Below are 19,439 nucleotides of genomic sequence, written 5' to 3'. Positions count from 1 at the left end.
TTGGCTATATTTGTTAACCTTTAGCTACGAATGAGCTTTATTCATGCGATAAGGTCTTGGCCTTCGTGATCTTGACTTTGTCGCAATTCTTGGTCTGACTTCAAAATGACCATTTTACCTTTTATCCAAAATTCAACATCCAGACAATGATAAAACCAAACGCGTCAACCTCCAAGTCAGATTGAATAATCTAGGGAAAAATTAGTTGAGACCAAATTTGGTTTTAACATATAACTAATGTTTCACTGACAAACATTGGTTTCAACGTCGTATTTATTAGGGCATCACTCGGTCGAACTCGGAATTTTCACCATCTCAAGCTTGTTGTCAATGTTAGATGTACAAAACTATATCTTGGTTTCTAGTCTACTAAAGTCAAGTATCAAACTAAGATGAGAGTATGGTAGTTGAGTGTCAGATATCACAGAATAACCTTCGAAGATTGATGTATGAAGAAAAAACAAGAGATATTTTGTAAAAGGGTCGGATGTTTTTGGGCATATTAAGGTCTGGGTCATAAAACATGTCGTTGATGTATTTGGGTCGTAGACTAACTTTGACCGTGTATTTTTTGCTATAATACCCTTGTCAAATACTGCAAGGACATCATACCCTAACCACAGTTAAAACCAAAACCGTGTTTAACCTGCCTGGCCCATTTTCTAAATGACCCATCTAATCATTGTCGATTTTATCGGTAAATGATGAGGATCATCTGGAGATCATGATCCATATTTTTTAGAGCATTTCTCGGTCGAACTCGCAAGCATTGCTATCTCAAGCTTGTTTGTCAAATTTAGTTGTCAAAACTATGTGTCTTGATTTCTAGTCTACTTATAGCTAAGTCTCGGACTAGTATATTTAAGTGTAGTTGAGCTCTAGACTCCATGGCGATCATCTTACGAAGACGAATAACTACTCAAGGAACCAGTGGAACTTCATCCGAATAAAAGGTATGTGGAGGCTTGAACTTATCTATCACTCAAAAGTCTATCTACTCTATCTCCTACTCTTGAGACAAAAGTCGTATAGGTATGATAGTTTGCATACATACACATTTGCTATTTTGAGCCGAGTTTACTCGCCTATCTTTTTCTCAAAATATGTGTTGGTAAGATTTCGCTTTAACCATTTTTCATCTTTACCCGTGACGAAAGTCATGATGACGTTTCAATCTTGAAAATGGCTTTGATGATTCACAACTATTATAACATTATAGAAGAATGTTTCAATGATTGAAATGTAGAGTTGAGATTACCATCTATAGATATAAGCATATATAGTGTGTTCGCACATTAGTGTATAAATCCATGTGCCGGAAACCAAGTTTGTGCATATGGTATTGGTGAAGGAGACAGGTTGGGTAGCGTACTGGCAGAACTTTTTCTCCCGGAAAATTCTGCTGAGTTTGGAGTTTACGAACTCATAAACCAGTCACCTTAGGTACGCGCACTGGCGGAAATTTTCAATCCGAAAAATTCTGCTGAGTTTGGAAACCAAAACCAACTCAAATCCGGTATCTAAGGTACGCATACACGTACGCGTACCCAAGCTGGTTATTTCTCAAATCGGTAGTTCATTAACTTAAAACAACAAATTATAAAGAATGCAATCTTTGCAAACCGTGGCTATATTTTTCATGAATTGATTCAAATGAATCAAACCGATTTTGTTTCCATTGTGTCTATGAATAAAGACCTAAGCAATTGAACAACTCTTCAACTAGTTCTTATGAGTCATTTAAACTAGTTATGAGAAAGATGAATACGGTTAATATGGAAGTGCTTATATGGCTAACCATTGGTTAACTATTTGTGAACCAACTAAGTGTACACGTTTAGGTACGGTTCTTCGGGAATATAAGTCCAAGTTATCAATTAGTTCCAGTTCATCTTGATTTCTATCAAAAGACGGAACAAACTCTTAGGTTTATCTGTGGGAGACAGATTTATCTATTATCGTAGAGTTTTCTGTGTGATACAGATTTGTTTATTCAAGTCTTCGACTTTGGGTCGTAGCAACTCTTAGTTGTGGGTGAGATCAGCTAAGGGAATCAAGTGCGTAGTATCCTACTGAGATCAGATACCTAAGGAGCGCAACTGTACCTTGAATCAGTGTGAGATTGATTAGGGTTCAACTACAGTCCAGGACGAAGTTAGTTTGTAGTAGGATAGTGTCTGTAGCGGCTTAATACAGTGTGGTGCTCAATCTGGACTAGGTCCCGGGGTTTTTCTGCATTTGCGGTTTCCTCGTTAACAAAACTTCTGGTGTCTGTGTTATTTCTATTCCGCATTATATTTTGTTATATAATTGAAATATCACAGGTTGTGCGTTGTATCGATCTATTGTGAAATCCAACCTTTGGTTGTTGATTGGAAATTGATTGATTCTTGGATATTGGTCTTTGGTACCATCCAAGTTTATATCTCTTGTATTTGATAAAGACTCACAGATTTCTATTTGTTTGAGTATAGATCAAATCGAGAGATAGAGATATTAACTCCTTGATATACTTTTCATTAAGATTAAGTATGACTGTCTAGTTGATTCTCTTAAAAGTATATTAGAGTTAGTCCATACAGATTGCTAATCGAAATATTGGATGAGGTTGTTACACCCCCGCATTTTCAATTGGTATCAAAGCAGGCAAACACGTTTAAGACATCAAAAGTCTGTGTTTGTAGCGATCTGACTCCATGGACATAGGTGTTATCTCTATTAACATACCACCAGTCTTCGATGGCTCAAACTAATTATGGTGCAAATCGCTATGCGAGCTTTTCTTCAATCGCGTGATTTTCAATCATGGGTATATGTTGTTAATGGCTACGATGCTTCCATTGTGGCAATAGGTAACGCTACTGTTCCAAAGAATATTGGCGAATACGATAATGCTGAGATACTTGCTGCAAAGCAAAACTCCGACGGTTTGAATGTCATCATACATGCCATTACCCCAAATCTTCAGCACCATGTGTCAAATTGCACTAGGTCTAAAGATGCTTGGGATATCTTAGAAACCGTATTGGAAGGAAATACCAGTGAAAAGGAAGCCAGTCTTCAAAACCTAAATTCCGATTGGGAAAACCTTCGTATGGCAGATGAAGATTCATTTGATGAGTTTAATCACAAAGTGTCTGAAATTGTTAATGCATCTTTTGCATTGGGTAAGACTATTCCTGAAAAGGACATTGTGATGAAAATTCTCAGAACGCTGCCATCTAAATACGATTCTAAGAAGCATGCCATCTTTGAGGGAAATAACCTTAATACTCTCTCCAGAAATACTCTGGTTGGGAAGTTAAAGATTTTTTATCTTGAACTACAACAGCGAGAGAAACATCATTTGGTAGTAAACTCTATTACCACAATTGATAAGAAATCTCGCTACCCAAAAGTGATTGAAAAAATGAGAATAACTTTAATTCATCTCTTTCATTGTTCATACAACAGTTGAAAAAGACACTCAGACAGAGTAAAAGAAAGTCTCATAAGAATTATATCTCAATCAATAAGGGGAATAATAAATATCAAAAGAATCATAAAGATAACTCTTGTTTAAAGTGCTACAGAAGTATTCATACTTCGAAAAGTTCTGATGAGAAGGATAATGCGTTAACAAAGGCTTGGATGGCTACTCTTGACTACTGTCCAGAGGAAGAAGTCTGTGTAAGTTCCATTCACTTCTTTGCTGGTAATCACGCGTGTCCTCCAAACAGTCCAGTCCACTCCGAATTACTCAATCCTGTCCCTTCAAATAAAGAAAGCCTAATGAAAAGGATTGAATATTTGGAAGATCAACTGGTTGTTATAAGACAAGAAATTGCAAACTCTCGCGATCGTGATTCCGATAAGATATACCATCCCTCGATTATTTGTTTTCAGCAAACTACTCCTGACCCTATATCTAACGAAAAGGATGATATAGAAAACCACAAGATTGTTTCAAAAAAACTTTGAAATCTTGTGTGAAAATCAGGATAATAATATGAGCACAAAAAATCAAGACATTGTCTCCTCAGTTAAAACGTACTTGCCAAAGAGGAAAAAGAAATCTTCCAATTGTACTATCAAAAGTACAGAAGAGAACTCCGAGGCCACTTGTAGCCTACAGAGATCAACAAACATAGCTCTCAAAACAGTTCTAACAAGAATGAGTAAAACTCTTAATTCTTTTCACTCGAAGGCTGAAGGGAATCAAGAAATATGTACATCCTTGAGATGGAGACCTCCCAATCCTATTCTGGATAGGAAGGAGCTTATTCTGTAGTAAGAGTAAAAGATAGTTCTTGTACCCTCAATTTTCAACAAGAAACATATCCTACAAAGAGGGTTGTATATCTGTACTTAGTCTGTTTCTCATATCTGTTTGGATTGATTAAGACCTTTTTGGTGAGCGTTCATAGACGGTTTCTCCTATAAAACCGTTACCTCGTACCCTCCCTTGGTCTAGGGTTTTGGTCAAAGATGTTCGTGGAATATCTTCTTCATTTTAAGAAGAAGTCTTTTTTAAGACTGAGCATTTCATTTCTCTCTTCTATCATGTATTCTTCCAGTCTCTCAAGCAAAGAGAGTGATGTGTGGACTGTTCTGTTTCCATCTAAGAAGATTCGGTTCGACTCATCTGATAACGAGTTGTGCTCCGACAAACGTGATGTTTCTTTTGATGGAAATACGTTTGTATCCCAGTTTGAGAAACTCTCTTTGACCATGAATCTCGTTTTGGAACAAGTAAGTGCTCTGAAAAACGAACTGGTTTTATCTTCCAAAAAACTGGAAGAAAATATTGAAAACCTTGAATCAAGGTTTGATCTGATTGAAGATGAAATTGACGAATATAGGGAATACGAGAAGAATTCTGAAAGTAAGTGAAATTTTTTTTTGTCTAGGAAACTTCTTAAGAGAATTTTTATTCTTGTTTTGTTTAAGAAGGATAACTAGGGTTTGGAATAACCATTATTGTGAGTATACATAGATATGTCCAACATTTTCATCTTGCAATGTTTTTAGATTTATTTATTTAAATTATAAAGTTGATTTGGAAGATGATTTTTACAGTATTAATCTTTATGGTTTTATATATTGCAATATGTTATGGAATATGTGTGTTTACTATTATTGTCCCATACGATGTCAAAAGTTATCTCTTTCATATGGCGATATGCATGTATTGATACAAGATCGATGAACTTTTGACAAACAAAAGTTAAGCCTATTATGTCATTTATTGACGGAAGATAGGTTAAAATCTTTTGTTTACGAGGATTATGTCTATTGTATGTCATTGTGCAAATAGTGATGGAAAATAGAATGAATCCTTGTCTATTTCGCAGTATTGATCTTCCCTGATCCATATTTTATGTATATACTGTGCGACTTCATAAGTCTTCTTATGTGAGCATTTCCAACTAGACTAATCATGGATTCATTTGTGGTTAATTTGGTTGTGTATTCCGATTGAATTAATCATGGGTCCTCTTGTGATTAGTTTAATTGAAATATTTGGATACAAAATCATTCTTATGATTTTTGGTGTCCAAAGAAATCCTTCTGAAAAAGAGGAGGTCTAACAACACCACCCAATATTTCTCTTAGCAATTTGTATGGACTAACTCCGAAATACTTTGCTAGAGAATCAACTAGACAGTTAGACTCAATCTAGATAAAAGTATCTCAAGGAGTTAATATCTCTCTCTTGATTTGATTTTTTACTCAAGCTAAAAACAATAACGAGTCTTTATCAAATACAAGGAATAACTTGAATGGTACCAAAGACCAATGTCCAAGTGTTAATCAATGAAATCAAAAACCACAAGGTCGGATCTCTAATCGATTAAACTTTAACGCACAACCTGTATTATTTCAATCATAAAGATAAACAATATAATGCAGAAAATGAAATAACATAGACACCAGAATTTTTGTTAACGAGGAAACCGCAAATACATAAAAACCTCGGGACCTAGTCCAGATTGAATATACACTGTATTAAGCCGCTACAGACACTAGCCTACTCCAAGCTAACTTCGGAATGGACTATAGTTGAACCCCAATCAGTCTCCCACTAATTCAAGGTACAGTTGTACTCCTACGCCTCTGATCCCAGCAGGATACTGCGCACTTGATTCCCTTAGATGATCTCACCCACAACCAAGAGTTGCTGCAACCCAAAATCGCAGACTTGGTAATAAACAAATCTGTCTCACACAGAAAAGTCTATCAAAGGATAAATCTGTCTCCCACAGAAAAACCCTAGGTTTTTGTTCCGTCTTAAGATATGAAATCAAGGTGAACAAGAACCAATTGATAATCCAGTCTTATATTCCCGAAGAACAGCCTAGATTAATCAATCACCTCTCTACAATCCTTCCTGACTACACAAGCGGATTGTCGAGGAATCACAAACAGTGAGATGAAGATGTTTGTGACTTCTTTATCTTTCCTATCGGAGAACTCTCACGATCTCAAGTCAATCAATCGATTGTACTCGTACGATAGAAGCTTCAAGATCAGATCACACAACTACGATAAAGTAGTATCGGTCTGGCTTCAAAATCCCAATGAAGTCTTTAAGTCGTTAACCTAATTTTAGAGAAGATAATCAAAGGTTAATGGAGATCGACTCTAGCGGGCGCACTAGTAGCACACAGACGTGTGGGGATTAGTTTTGCACAATGCTAGATGTCTCCTTTATATAGCCTTCAAATCAGGGTTTTGCCTTAGTTACAAAGCAATCCTTATTCACCGTTAGATGAAAACCTGATTTAGATTCAAGCTAATAGTTCTCAACCGTTAGATCGAAAAACCTAGCTTGTCACACAAATTTTGGTAAACGTTTATTGGGTTCGTGAAAACCATGCCCAAATGTGTACGTGTATGTTGGTTCAACATAGTAACCCAAAAAGCTCAACCATATGAGCATTTCATATTAACCTTGTTCTTCTCCACCATAACTAGTTCAATTGACTCAAATGAACTAGTTAAATAGTTGTTCAATTGCTATGAGATCTTATGTAACTACACAAGACAAAATTGAAACAAAGATGATTCGATTCGATTGAATCGGCTTATGAACTTTATAGCCACGGTTTGCATAAAGCATTCCTTAGTAATTTAAGTTTCATTTTCAGAGCACATCTTTAGATCATAACCTCTTAAGTTCACAAAGAAGTTCGCGGACTTAAGTTAATCGGTTTAGTTTTCCAAACTCAGCAGAAATTCTCGGAAAGAGAACTTCCGCCAGTTCGCGGACTTAGCACACAAACGAGTTTTGGAACATCCAGCAAAAATTCTCGGTCGAGAACTTCCGTCAGTTCACGGACTGGGTTCGCGGACTTGGTAAGCCAATTCCACAATCCTCCCGATTTCTCTTGATCAACAAAGTTCGAAAACTTCGGTTCAAGGAATACATGGTTATGTAATCTAAACTCTTATTTCAATCATTGAAACATTCTCAGAGGACGCTATGTAGCCGTTATTCACAGACCGATTCACGTCAGAGCAATTATTAAAGTGATTGAAACTTTTCATGGCTTTCGTCACTAGGTGAAGATAAACTTGATCAAAGCGAAACGCTTTACCAACACATGATTTCGAGATATAGATAGGCGAGATATACTCGGCTCGAAATATCAAATGTGTATGATCTAGTCTATATAGCATACGACTTTTGTCTCATAAGAAGTAGGAGATAGAAGAGATATACTTTTGAGTGATAGATAAGTTCAAGTCTCCACATACCTTTTTGTTGATGAAGTTCCACGGTTCCTTGTATAGATCTTCGTCATTGTATGATGAATCGCGATGAAGTCCTTGAGCTCAACTACATTTTTCTATCCTAGTCCGAGACTTAGCTATGTAGGTTAGAAATCAAGACTTATAGTTTTGATCACTAACATTGACAAACATGCTTGAGATAGCAACGCATGCGAGGTTGACCGAGCTATGCTCTAACAATCTCCCCCTTTGTCAATTTTAGTGACAAAACTATTAATACATATGGAATATAAAAAAGATAAACTTTAGTGGCTCCTATTCCATACTCTAATCTTCAACGTTCCTTGAAATCTTCGTCCTTCCAAGTACTCCAATGATCCCAAAGGTTGTAAGTTTAGCACCATCGTTGTTGAAGTCCAATTGTAACATCAAAGTCCAATTGTATCACGACTTTAACAATAATACTATGGTGATATGTATCACTCCCCCTTAGTCAATACTCCATCTCCATCATGGAAACCACTCCCCCTTACACAATGATCCGAAAACCATATGTATTTGTAGTGTGAACTACAATATTTCTCCCCCTTTTTGTCAATAAAATTGGCAAAGGTACAAGAATGGGATCATAATGGAATTTCTACAAGAGACATTTCATGACTAAAAGAAAAATACATACCAACTTAATTTAGATGCAATCTAATAGCCAAAGCTAACAACATTCATCAAGGAGTTTTAAGATACAAGATAACCCCTATAAAATTCCACAGCCGCACTCCCCGCAAGATGTTACCATTAAGCACAAGTTCAAAAGAACTCTCCCCCATTTGATGTCATTCCCTAGGAAACAACAAGAGTGACTTTAATTTTCGAAGGAAAAGAAGGATTTTTAATTGGACACCAAAAACCATAGGAAAATGATTTTCTATATCCAAAACTCAATCAAATTAATCACAAGTAAACCCATGATTAATTTAATTGGAATACGCAACTAAATCAAACCACAAAAGTGATCAATTTAATTGATTGTGCTCAACATAAGTAAACTTACGTAGCTACGACTAAGGTAATCATACGGAGATGACTAACTTAATCGTTCACATACTCAACATAAGGAAAACCTTACGGAATATACGACTACATTAACCAATAGAACATGATTAGTATAGCCGTTCATATACTCAATCATAAGAAGAATCTTACGGAGTAATAACTAAATAACCAAATATGATTAATTTAGTTCAAAATGCTCAACATATAGTACCTTACGGAACAACCAACAAAGCTAATCACAATAATCAACTTAGTTGTATCGTTCTCAACATAAGACACATTACGGAGCCTCACAGTAATACATAAAATATGGATCAGGGATGATCATTACTGTGGAATACATACAAGGGTCTATTTTATTTTCCCATCACTATTTGCATAACGACATAATAGACTTTATCCTTGTCACACAAAAGATTTTATCCTACTTTCCATCATATAAATGACTGCATAGGCATAACTTTTGTATTTATCAAAAGTCCATTCGTCCTTTCATCAATACGAATACCAATTTATGAATGACTTTACTTTTGACAACATATGGGACCTTCAAGTTCACGGACGTAAACATCAATATCCCATAACAAGTTGCAATATAACAAATCATAAAGATTAAATACTGCAAAACATCATCCTCTAAATATTCTTAGAATTTAGATTAATAAATCTAAAACATTGAAGATGAAAATCGTTGGACATATCTATGTGTAATCACAATAGTGGCTATTCCAAACTCTAGTATTCCTTCTCAAAAACAAGAATAAATTCTCATAAGAAGTTTCTTAGGCATCAAGACAAACTCGTAATGCACATATAAAATGATTTGTCCTTAGAGGGTAGAATAAATCTTTTTCGCCCGGATTTACACCAAGAATAGCTACCAAAGTCTATAAAAGAAATTTGTTGATCAAAGAAGAACATACAAAGTCAATAAAGACCATCAAAGTTCACACAAGATAATTGTGCACATTCAAGAATCTCATAGTAATGCGTACTACTGCCCATCTTAAACTTTCTTATTTGTAATTCACTAACAACATTCTTGTAAAAGCTACAAATGAGCTTATAATAGTGGTACTCCAAGAATCCAAGTTCCCAAGTCCAAGAGAAGTGGAACAAGTGCAACGAAACGGAGCAAAATACTCAAAAACAAGATACAGGACAAATACCAATCTTAACTCATCCAAAATTCAAGGTTTCTCATCTTTATTTTGAATATAATTCAAATATGAAGAGATTGCAAAAAGAATGAGGTCAATCCGAGTTCGGACGAAGAAGTTACGGCCAAAACAAGTTTACCGAATATCGATATCAAGTATGCATACTGGCTTGAAAACGAATTTTCAAGTCCGCGAACTTAAACCCCTGGGTTTTGATTTTAAAAGATGTTATGCATACCTGGTAGGTGTACCATGAAGTTCAAACATCCCGAACTATTATTTTCAAACCTAAACATTTAAGAACCTTAAACACAGATCAAGTTAGGTAGAAAAGAACGATAAGAAAGGCACGTGAATCATTATAAGTTCTCTAAGCAAATAAAAATCTTGCTCAAATTTATAGACATACCTTTTTAAATGAATCCAGTCGAATTCTAAAGCCTTACCGAACATAATCTGTGTGCCCCAATTCTCGTGCTTCCCTCACCGTATACATAACAGGGCATTTCTTGGTGAGGATGCACTTACAACACAATCAAGTTGTGTTGGGGTGAACAATGTCTTGCTCACCACAAGCGACCTTTGGATTATCATGAAAGAGATCGCTTTTAGAATCTTTCACATCCAATTCTATTTTCCCAAAAAACTTGTTAAATTCCAACATCATGGATATTGCCTTCTCCATAGTCATGGAATTTTCTGGGAGATCATTCCTTTTCACACTCAAAACATCATCGACTTTCTTTGGTATCTACTTCTGAGTGCGTTTAGGAACAATTGGAACCTTCTTCCCATTGTAGTTGCAGGAAATCCTACACTACACTCTTCATGCGATTTCATTATTAATCGACTCATTTTAGGTTTGTATTCTTAATTTTATTGATTTAACCTTTGGATGTTCTTACAAGAAAAGATAAAGAATTCAAGAATAATCTCTGCTCTAAACTTTCTCTCTCCTATTTATTTGTTTCTTACTCAAAAAAAGATCCTCCCACTTCTTTACAACTCGAATGACTATTTATAAGGAAATACATAGTGGATGACAGCTAATCTGTCCTTTATTTTCGGATATGGTCTGCGACATTCTCGCAACCTTACAAATATTAATTTCGCAAACTCTCTAATTTTCGCAGGACTATCATATCTTTCTCGTAATCTTAGCTGTCGTCATTTATTACTCATTCGTTGCTCACCCTTAACGACGGGCTCTAAGAAAAAGTGTTCCTCCTTTGAAGCGTGCAGGGGAGCATTATATAAACAACCCTCAACACATTTTTGAGGGGTGTATTTAAATCTTTGCGAAACTTAATTAATGCTTTTTGAAGCGTGTATTAAAGTAGTACGATTTAGACTCGTGGAAGCGTCAACTCAAATTCTTTGGGAGGTTAGAATTGAAAGTGATTTGGAAACATGAGTACCACTGCTTGATCTAACCAGAAACCCTAGATTCTAATATGTCTCTTAAATCAAAGAAGAAATATATCATAGTTTAATAAATCCACAACTTGCTAATATAATTATAAAGATCGGAGTTATAATGCGAAAAAAAGTAGCTGACACTGAGATTTATTAACCAGCAAAGTGCAAAAGAGAGAAAAAACGACCCAAGACCTCATCTATATGTGAATTCTTAATGAATTTGGCTACTGTGCAATTTCCGTCTAATGTAGTTTAGGCAGAACGATACCTTTACGGTTACCCTGCTTTAGCAACACTTACAACCACATTGAGCCTACGCACTTAAATCCCCTGTCAAATGTATGTTACTGTATAAGAGTTGTTCCCCATTCCGTTGAGAAGACTATTGATACCTGGTCTCTACCTGGACGACTAGATTTCCTTATGTTTATTTTATGAACCAATATAGTCAGGATATATATTATATGATGAAAACCGAGATGTGGATCATGAATGCATGAAATTTCGACAGACATGGATCTTATTTTTCAACAATTTGAACTCTTTAATTCCCAATCTACAAGAATACCAGATATTTCTTGTAGAGTATCTCCAATGACTTTTTCATATACCAGATCTGATTAGAACGCTAATGGTAGTTCTCTCCAATGTTCAAAAATTTCAAAACTGATATTTACCACCGTGTATATATATATACATACTAGGTATCACCCCGGCCTATGGCCGGGCTCAACCTTTTTTCGATTTTTTTTGTTGTTGTTAGGGGCGACTTTAGTGTTTTCTGGTCGTGTCAAATTAGTCGGGGCCTACAGCCCCGGCCGTGGTCCCTTACGAAAATTCTAGTATTTTGTTGGTCGTGTCAAATTAGTCGGGGCCTACAGCCCCGGCCGTGGTTCCCTACACAAATTCCAGTATTTCGTTGGTCGTGTCAAATTAGCCGGGACCTATGGCCCCGACCTTACCCCCTAGGCAAATTCCTTTATTTTGTTGGTTTGGACAAATTAGTCGGAGCCTGCAGCCCCGGCCGTAATCCCCTACACAAATTCCGGTATTTTGTTGGTCGGGCCAAATTAGTCAGGGGCTTGCATCCTGTCCATAGTCCCCTACACAAGTTCCGACATATATATATATATATATATATGCTTAATAATCTCATATTTGGTATTTGGTGGTATTAGAAGTGGCAGTCGGTTTTTATCATGGTAGGTCCTCTTTCTCAATAACACAATGAGGCACTTGGAGTATGTTTAACGCCAATAAAGATTAATTTAAAGGAAGTGATAAATAAATGATAGCTCACATTGATGCTCATCGGATAATAATGGTGGGGGCTTTTTCTTACTTGTTCCGGCTAGGATCAAAATTTTCAATTATACAAACTCTTCGTAAACTCATACCATGTACTGATCATATCCTCGTTTATTTATAGACGATCCATCTAATCTTAATCTTTTGGAAAGTTAATAGCAATTGTATAAGATGATAGCAACCTATGGTGTAGAGATATAGAGAGAACCATTAGTGGGACCGCATGTGGTAAAAAAATCACATTCTCTTTACTACATCAACGGTCTTACTTTCCGGAATGAGGAGCTTAATTTTCCTTACTTGTTTTATTACAGTGACCAGCTTAGATTAGGAAATTAGGTTAACCATGTTTAGGTTAGTAGCTAGGTCATGTTTAGTTTCTGTCCGGCTCATTAGCGGATGGTTATTATTGGTTAGTAGAAGGCGAGGGAGAAGACTTTAGTTAAAAAGAAACAATTCTTCTTCTGAGATGCAGAAACAAATAATTGAAAATGATGACGAATTTAATAGAGTGATGTATATTAATATCATGAGCTGGTACCGGTTAAGGAAACCAAAACAACAACAGTTCGAAATCGGGAAACTCAAGGGATGTGAGTTTGTTTTACATATAATCGAAACATGGTCATATCAAGAAACTCAACGGATCGGACGGACGTTTATATACAATATATAACGAACCGAACCGTGCCGTGGGATGACGAAATCTATGGTCGGATTTATAAGGCTACACACACTACTTCTTATTATAATAGATATAATATAACTACTTTCATACACAATACATTCATTAAATAAGGCTACTAGTAATCATGGCATGTACCAAAATGCATTCAGTAAATAAGGATACTGGTAATCATGGCATGTGCCAAGTATGGTCGGCCCATAAATATTTGTGCTAAGTAACATTAACTTTCTTAAGTTAGTTTGATCGACTTACTTAAATTACACACTTGCAGTAAAAATACTTAGGTGGAAGTGGGATCTTATTCTACTCATAATTCTGAAACGTCAGACATATCTCATGGAAGATGCTATTTCGAATAAACAGATGACGTTAGAAGTGCAGGGACAAATCAAGCAAAGAAAAGGGCTCGTGAGGCTAAAGCATCGCAGTAAGCAGATGAAAAAATGAATAAACTCATCGAACTTCATGAAAACGCAGAAGCACAAAGAATTTCCAAGTATGAAACAGAGGAAGAGTACCTGAAGAAGAATATGGAAAGCTCTTCAATCTTGGCACAAACGCAATAAAGAGAATCGGACATGAGGATCCTACACCAAAACTGAATGAATTAGAGGATTGGGAGAAACCCGTCTACAAAATATGGAAGAACGAAATTTTGGCCCGTCTTGCCGCTTATCCCCTAAATTAAAGTGATATATTAGTAATAATTTAAGTTATTTAGAATTAGGATTTCAATTTCAATGTACTTTTTTTTATGTTATTTAAGTTATTTAGAAGTAGGATTTCAATTTCAATGTACTTTTTTATGTTTTAAGTTATTTAAGTTATTTAGATGTAGGATTTCAATTTCAATGTACTTTTTTATGTTTTAAGGTATTTAAGTTATTTTAATTTTAATGTATTTTTTTAATTTCTTCAAAAAGCATTGTAACCTTTTCTTTTTTTTGAAGCGAAAAGAAGTAATTGCGTTGATGAAAATTAAACTGGTACATGAGTTTGGTCTTCATATAATTGTGCTCTAATCTCAAGAGGAGAAGAGTCAGACCAAGAATCAGTTAAAGCATTATCTCTTGCTAACCTAGAGAGAATGTCAGCAACTTTATTACTCTCTTTAGGAACATAAGAACATTTCCAAGAGGAGAAACTACGAAATGGAATTTGAATATCTTTTATCATATTGAGAAGTTGCCAGTCTATAGAGGCATTGTTGTTAACTGCTTCCACCACTCTCAGCGCGTCAAGATGAAAATTTACTTTCTTCAGCCCTAAGATTTTTGCCCAAAAAACCTCTTCCCTCAGTCCCATACATTAAGCTTGCTCTGCGCTTCGAATATTTGTCAGGTAGATGCATCTAGCGGCTTGCTGCTCACCTGCAAAATTGTGAATTATTAGACCAAATCCACCTACATTATTTAAGAAAGACCCATCTACATTCATACAGACAAAATTCATGGGTGGAGGAGACCAATGCACATTTTGACGACAAACTCTAATTGTGGAACTATGAGTTAATCTCAGTTGTGCAGAGTGGTCATTGATGAAACTGTGGCACTTCAAAATAGTCCTTCCGGATTGGGGTTGATGTTCTGAAAGACCTTATCGCATCTTTCCATAGACACCAGGCAGTGATGGACCTCTTACAGACTTCATCAGTTGAAATCTTGCTAGCATGAAAATCATCAAACCATCCTGATATCCAGTCTGAGAAGGAAGTAGACAGAGTTGAAGATAAACCCGTAATGGAAAACCAAACTGCCCTGGGGAGATTACAGTCTCGGAGGACATGTGCAGGGGTCTCTATATGTTTCTCACAGAAAGGACAAATGTTTGTTGTGCCTGGGATTTTTGTGCTTAGAACATCTCTTGTAGAAAGTAGAGAAGAAACCGCTTTCCATAGAAAGTGTCGAATTCTGTGAAGTAAAGGCAGCTTCCACAGTGTCTTGTAGATCTTTGTAAATCTCGGACCTACAGCTTCAGTCGGATTAGTATCTTCGTACATCTTTCCGTATGCAGCTTTTACTGAGAAAACACCGTTTTTCTCAAGTAACCACACTAGTCTGTCATCCTGAGATGAGTGAATCTGAATACTGCAGATAAGTCTGACAGTATTAGGTTCAAACAATTCCTCCAATAATCTGAAATTCTAGGAATTGTTGCATTGGTTCAAAAGCTGATGAACATAAATGAATTGAGAATAATAAGTACACCCATCTTTAGGAATTGGAGGAATCAAAAATTCTTGAATCCATCTATGTTTCCAAATCAAAATCTTTTTCCCGTTACCCACACACCAGCAGCTATTATCTTGAACAAATTTCAGCTCTGAAGACATACTTCTCCAAGACCAGGTTGAATTGTAGTTCTTCTTTAGATTGAAGAGATTTCCATCTTGAAAGTATTTAGCTTGCAAAGACTGTACCATCATGGAATCTGTATATGAGCTTAGTTTCCATCCTGACTTTGCAAGTAAAACTCTGTTGAAAATATGCATATCACGAAAACCCAATCCCCCCTCTTCCTTTGGTTTTTGAGTTCTTCTCCAGGTTATCATATGGTTTCCTCTACACGATTTTTTGTTTCTCCAAAATTGTTGTTGCTTGCTACTCATTCTCTTAACTGTGATGTCTGGAAGCTTGAAACTAGTCATATGATGAATGGGTATCGCATTGGATACATTTTTGATCATTACTGATCTAGCCGCCTCGGACATGTTGCTACCACTCCAATTAGAGAATTTATGGTCCATTTTATCACAAAGAATAGAGAATGGAATGCGCTTTCTCCTTCTTACAAAAAAAGGGAGACCAAGATATTTCTCCTCTGAGATATTGAGATATCTGACCTGCAAACTTCCACTGATAGATTGGCAGACTTCAAGTTCGAGATTAGAACTAAAATAAACAGCTGATTTATTGAAGTTAATCAGTTGCCCAGAAAAACTAGAGAACTGTTCAATCACTTGAAGTAATTTCTGAACTTGCCTCTCATTAGCTTTGCAGAATAAAAGACAGTCGTCTGCGAATAAAAGGTGGTTAATCTTGGGTGCAGATCGAGAAATTTTCATACCTGTCAATTGCCCAGATTTCTCACAGTATGTTAGATATCTAGAAAAAGACTCCATTGCTAGTATGAATAGATAATGTGATAATGGATCACCTTGACGAATACCACGTGTGGGTTTAAAAGCTGCAGTTGGTGATCTATTCAGCATAACTTCAATATGTGTGGTAGAGATGCATTGAGAAATAATCTGAACAAACTTGTGAGAGAAGCCAAATTTTCCGAGAACATATAATAAGAATTTCCATTCCAACCTGTCGAATGGCCTTCGACATATCCATCTTAAGGGAAAGATGGCCACTAACTCCTTCTTTTATTTTCATCACTTGAACAATCTCTTGAACTAGACAGATGTTTTCCGAGATTAACCTTCCTGGAACATATGCAGATTGCATGGGTGATATAATGTTGTTCAGATGTTTCTTCATCCTCAAGGCAATAATCTTTGATATGATCTTGTATATTGTGTTGAATAATGCAATTGGACGAAGATCTTCTGGTTTGCTTACAATATGTACTTTAGGGATTAGTGAGACTCTAGTGTTGTTTATTTGCTGAAGAAGAAAACCATAATGGAAAAAGGATTTCACAGTTTTGCAAACATCTTCTTTCACCAGAGTCCATTGAGTTTGATAAAATCCAGGGGGAAAGCCATCCGGGCTCGGTGAAGTCCACGACTGCATAGTCATAAGCGCTTGGTGTATCTCGAGCTCTGATGGAACTGCAACTAGGTCTTCGTTATCTTCTTTCGAAATACATTGTGGAATGTGCTGTAAAAACTGATGGTTATCTGGAGGATCAGAGGATGTCATGATGTTCTTGAAATGATTGCTGAGAAGATCTGCTAATGAGTTTCTGTCATTACACCATGAGCCATCAGGTGCACGTAAAGCATCAATCCTATTTCGACTTTTCCTGCGATTCATTCGAAGGTGAAAATATCTAGAGTTCATATCCATATCATTATAGAAATAGTCTCTTGCCTTCTGTGTGTTTGAACTTGCTTGGATATCATTAAGTTGTTTGATTTCTCTTTCCAGATTGACAACCCTTTCTGTATTTGAACCATTCACATCTGCAGCTTGAAGATCATTTAAATCTTTCTGTAGTTCAGAGATCCTCTTGTTAATGTTTCCAAAGAACTTTTACACCAAAGAGATAGTATGTGTCTGGTGTTAGATAGCTTATTAGAAAGAATAAAAGCATGAGAACCAGAATAGCTAGAAGACCAAGCCGATTTAATGTGTTCTAAACAAGTATCATGTTTGAGCCAGTGCTCAAAAAATTTCCAACTTCTTCCAGAGACATTATGTTGCTTAGATAAATCTAACAAAATAGGAGTATGGTCAGATCCATTTTGATGAAGATGACTAACATAAGAATCAGGGTAAGTTAAAAACCAATCACTGTTACCCAGAGCTCTATCTAATCTATATTTTTTATGACCAGTTCCATGCTTGTTACTAGTCCAAGTATAGGGAGTTCCACAAAAACCTAAATCGGAAAGGTCAGAGTCTTTAATGATGTCAAGGACATCACTAAGGGAAATATTTTTTTCATTATAATTCCTATCACTTGGGGGAAAATGATGTTTAGATCGCCAATGATTACCCAGGGTTTGTTTATAGAATTACTGAGGTTTTTAATTAAAGACCATTGAGTATTTTTTTCATGGTTATAAGGGGTTCCATACATGCAGGTTAAAAACCAAGTCCCTTTAGTAGGATCATTGGTAACACAATAATGAATGATTTTATCATCATGATATAGAATATCTAAAGAAAAGCCATCTTTCCAAAGCATAAGAAGACCACCAGCTATACCAATTGAGGGAACGAAAAAATTATTTGGCATTCCTAGTATATTAGAGAGTTTGATGATTATATTGTCGTTTATCTTAGTCTCACAAATGAAAATTATATCAGGTTTATGGAGGTTATTAAGATAAAACAGATGATCCCTAGTATCTTTGCCAAGAAAGCCTTGGCAATTCCAACTCAAAGTTTTCATGGAGAAAAGAAAGCTGATGTCAAAAAACTGAATGCAGATAGTAAATGAATAAACCGTAAGATAAACTTGTTGAGAAAGAAAAACAGAAAACGAGTAAATTGTAAAGAGAAAGTTTACCGAGAGATTATGAGCCCCAGCAACCTTCACCACATACTTGTCAATTTGGAATGGAAGCTCAGTAGGGAAAGAATACTATTTAACATATATTTCCACACGTACTCTTGCATATGACATCCTAGGCTTTAAAGCAGCTTGCGACTCAACTAATGTTAGTGTTAATTCGATTGATTAACCCGATCAAAGCAGCTTACCCCTTATGAGACAAACACCTAGCCAACACGTCCAACTTATCCTCCCACCCTCGTCGGGTAACCCACTACCAGTTATGATACCGTTTATAATGTCGCAACGCTCCACCAGTACTGTACCCCATTTATAGCTACTACGGTCATGTAATAGTGTAAGGTTTTCAATAGACATCGCTATTGTTCTCCAGACAACAATTTCCCTGAAGATCACGTATCCCTGGATATATCCTCCCCAAACATGCTTAACTAGAGAGTTCTTTTGAACTATGAATCCAATTGTGCCGAAAAGTCATCAGTGTTAATTTATGATATATCATCAAGTATATATTATTTTCGTCCCAGTCACTTCCGAATATAGGATATTATAATCTCACCCACTGAGGTTGGAGCTACCAATGGATCCAAAATACATGAGAATATGCGGGGTGTTGTAATTTTATTGTCGAATCCATAATAACAAAATTTATTATTATAATTAAGAGATTACAAATCCATAATTATATTTTCTTAGATTTCTTGCATATTCTTGTTTTCTATATTGTTTCTTATGTTAGATGAATCATCCAAAATTAACGCAAATAGTGTTAAAAAGATTTAAAAGTGTATTGAAGTTCTAAAACCAAGTGGTTTAGAGGAAATACAAAGAGGAAAAATGGAATTAGAGCACCCTTTATTTATATGGGTCGGGAGCCACTGTAATGGATCGTTCAGAAATGG

Source organism: Papaver somniferum, chromosome 10 (assembly GCF_003573695.1).
Source record: "Papaver somniferum cultivar HN1 chromosome 10, ASM357369v1, whole genome shotgun sequence".
Classification (NCBI taxonomy): Eukaryota; Viridiplantae; Streptophyta; class Magnoliopsida; order Ranunculales; family Papaveraceae; genus Papaver; species Papaver somniferum.
The sequence above is the reverse complement of the archived record's forward strand: the minus strand, read 5'-3'. Positions refer to the sequence as shown.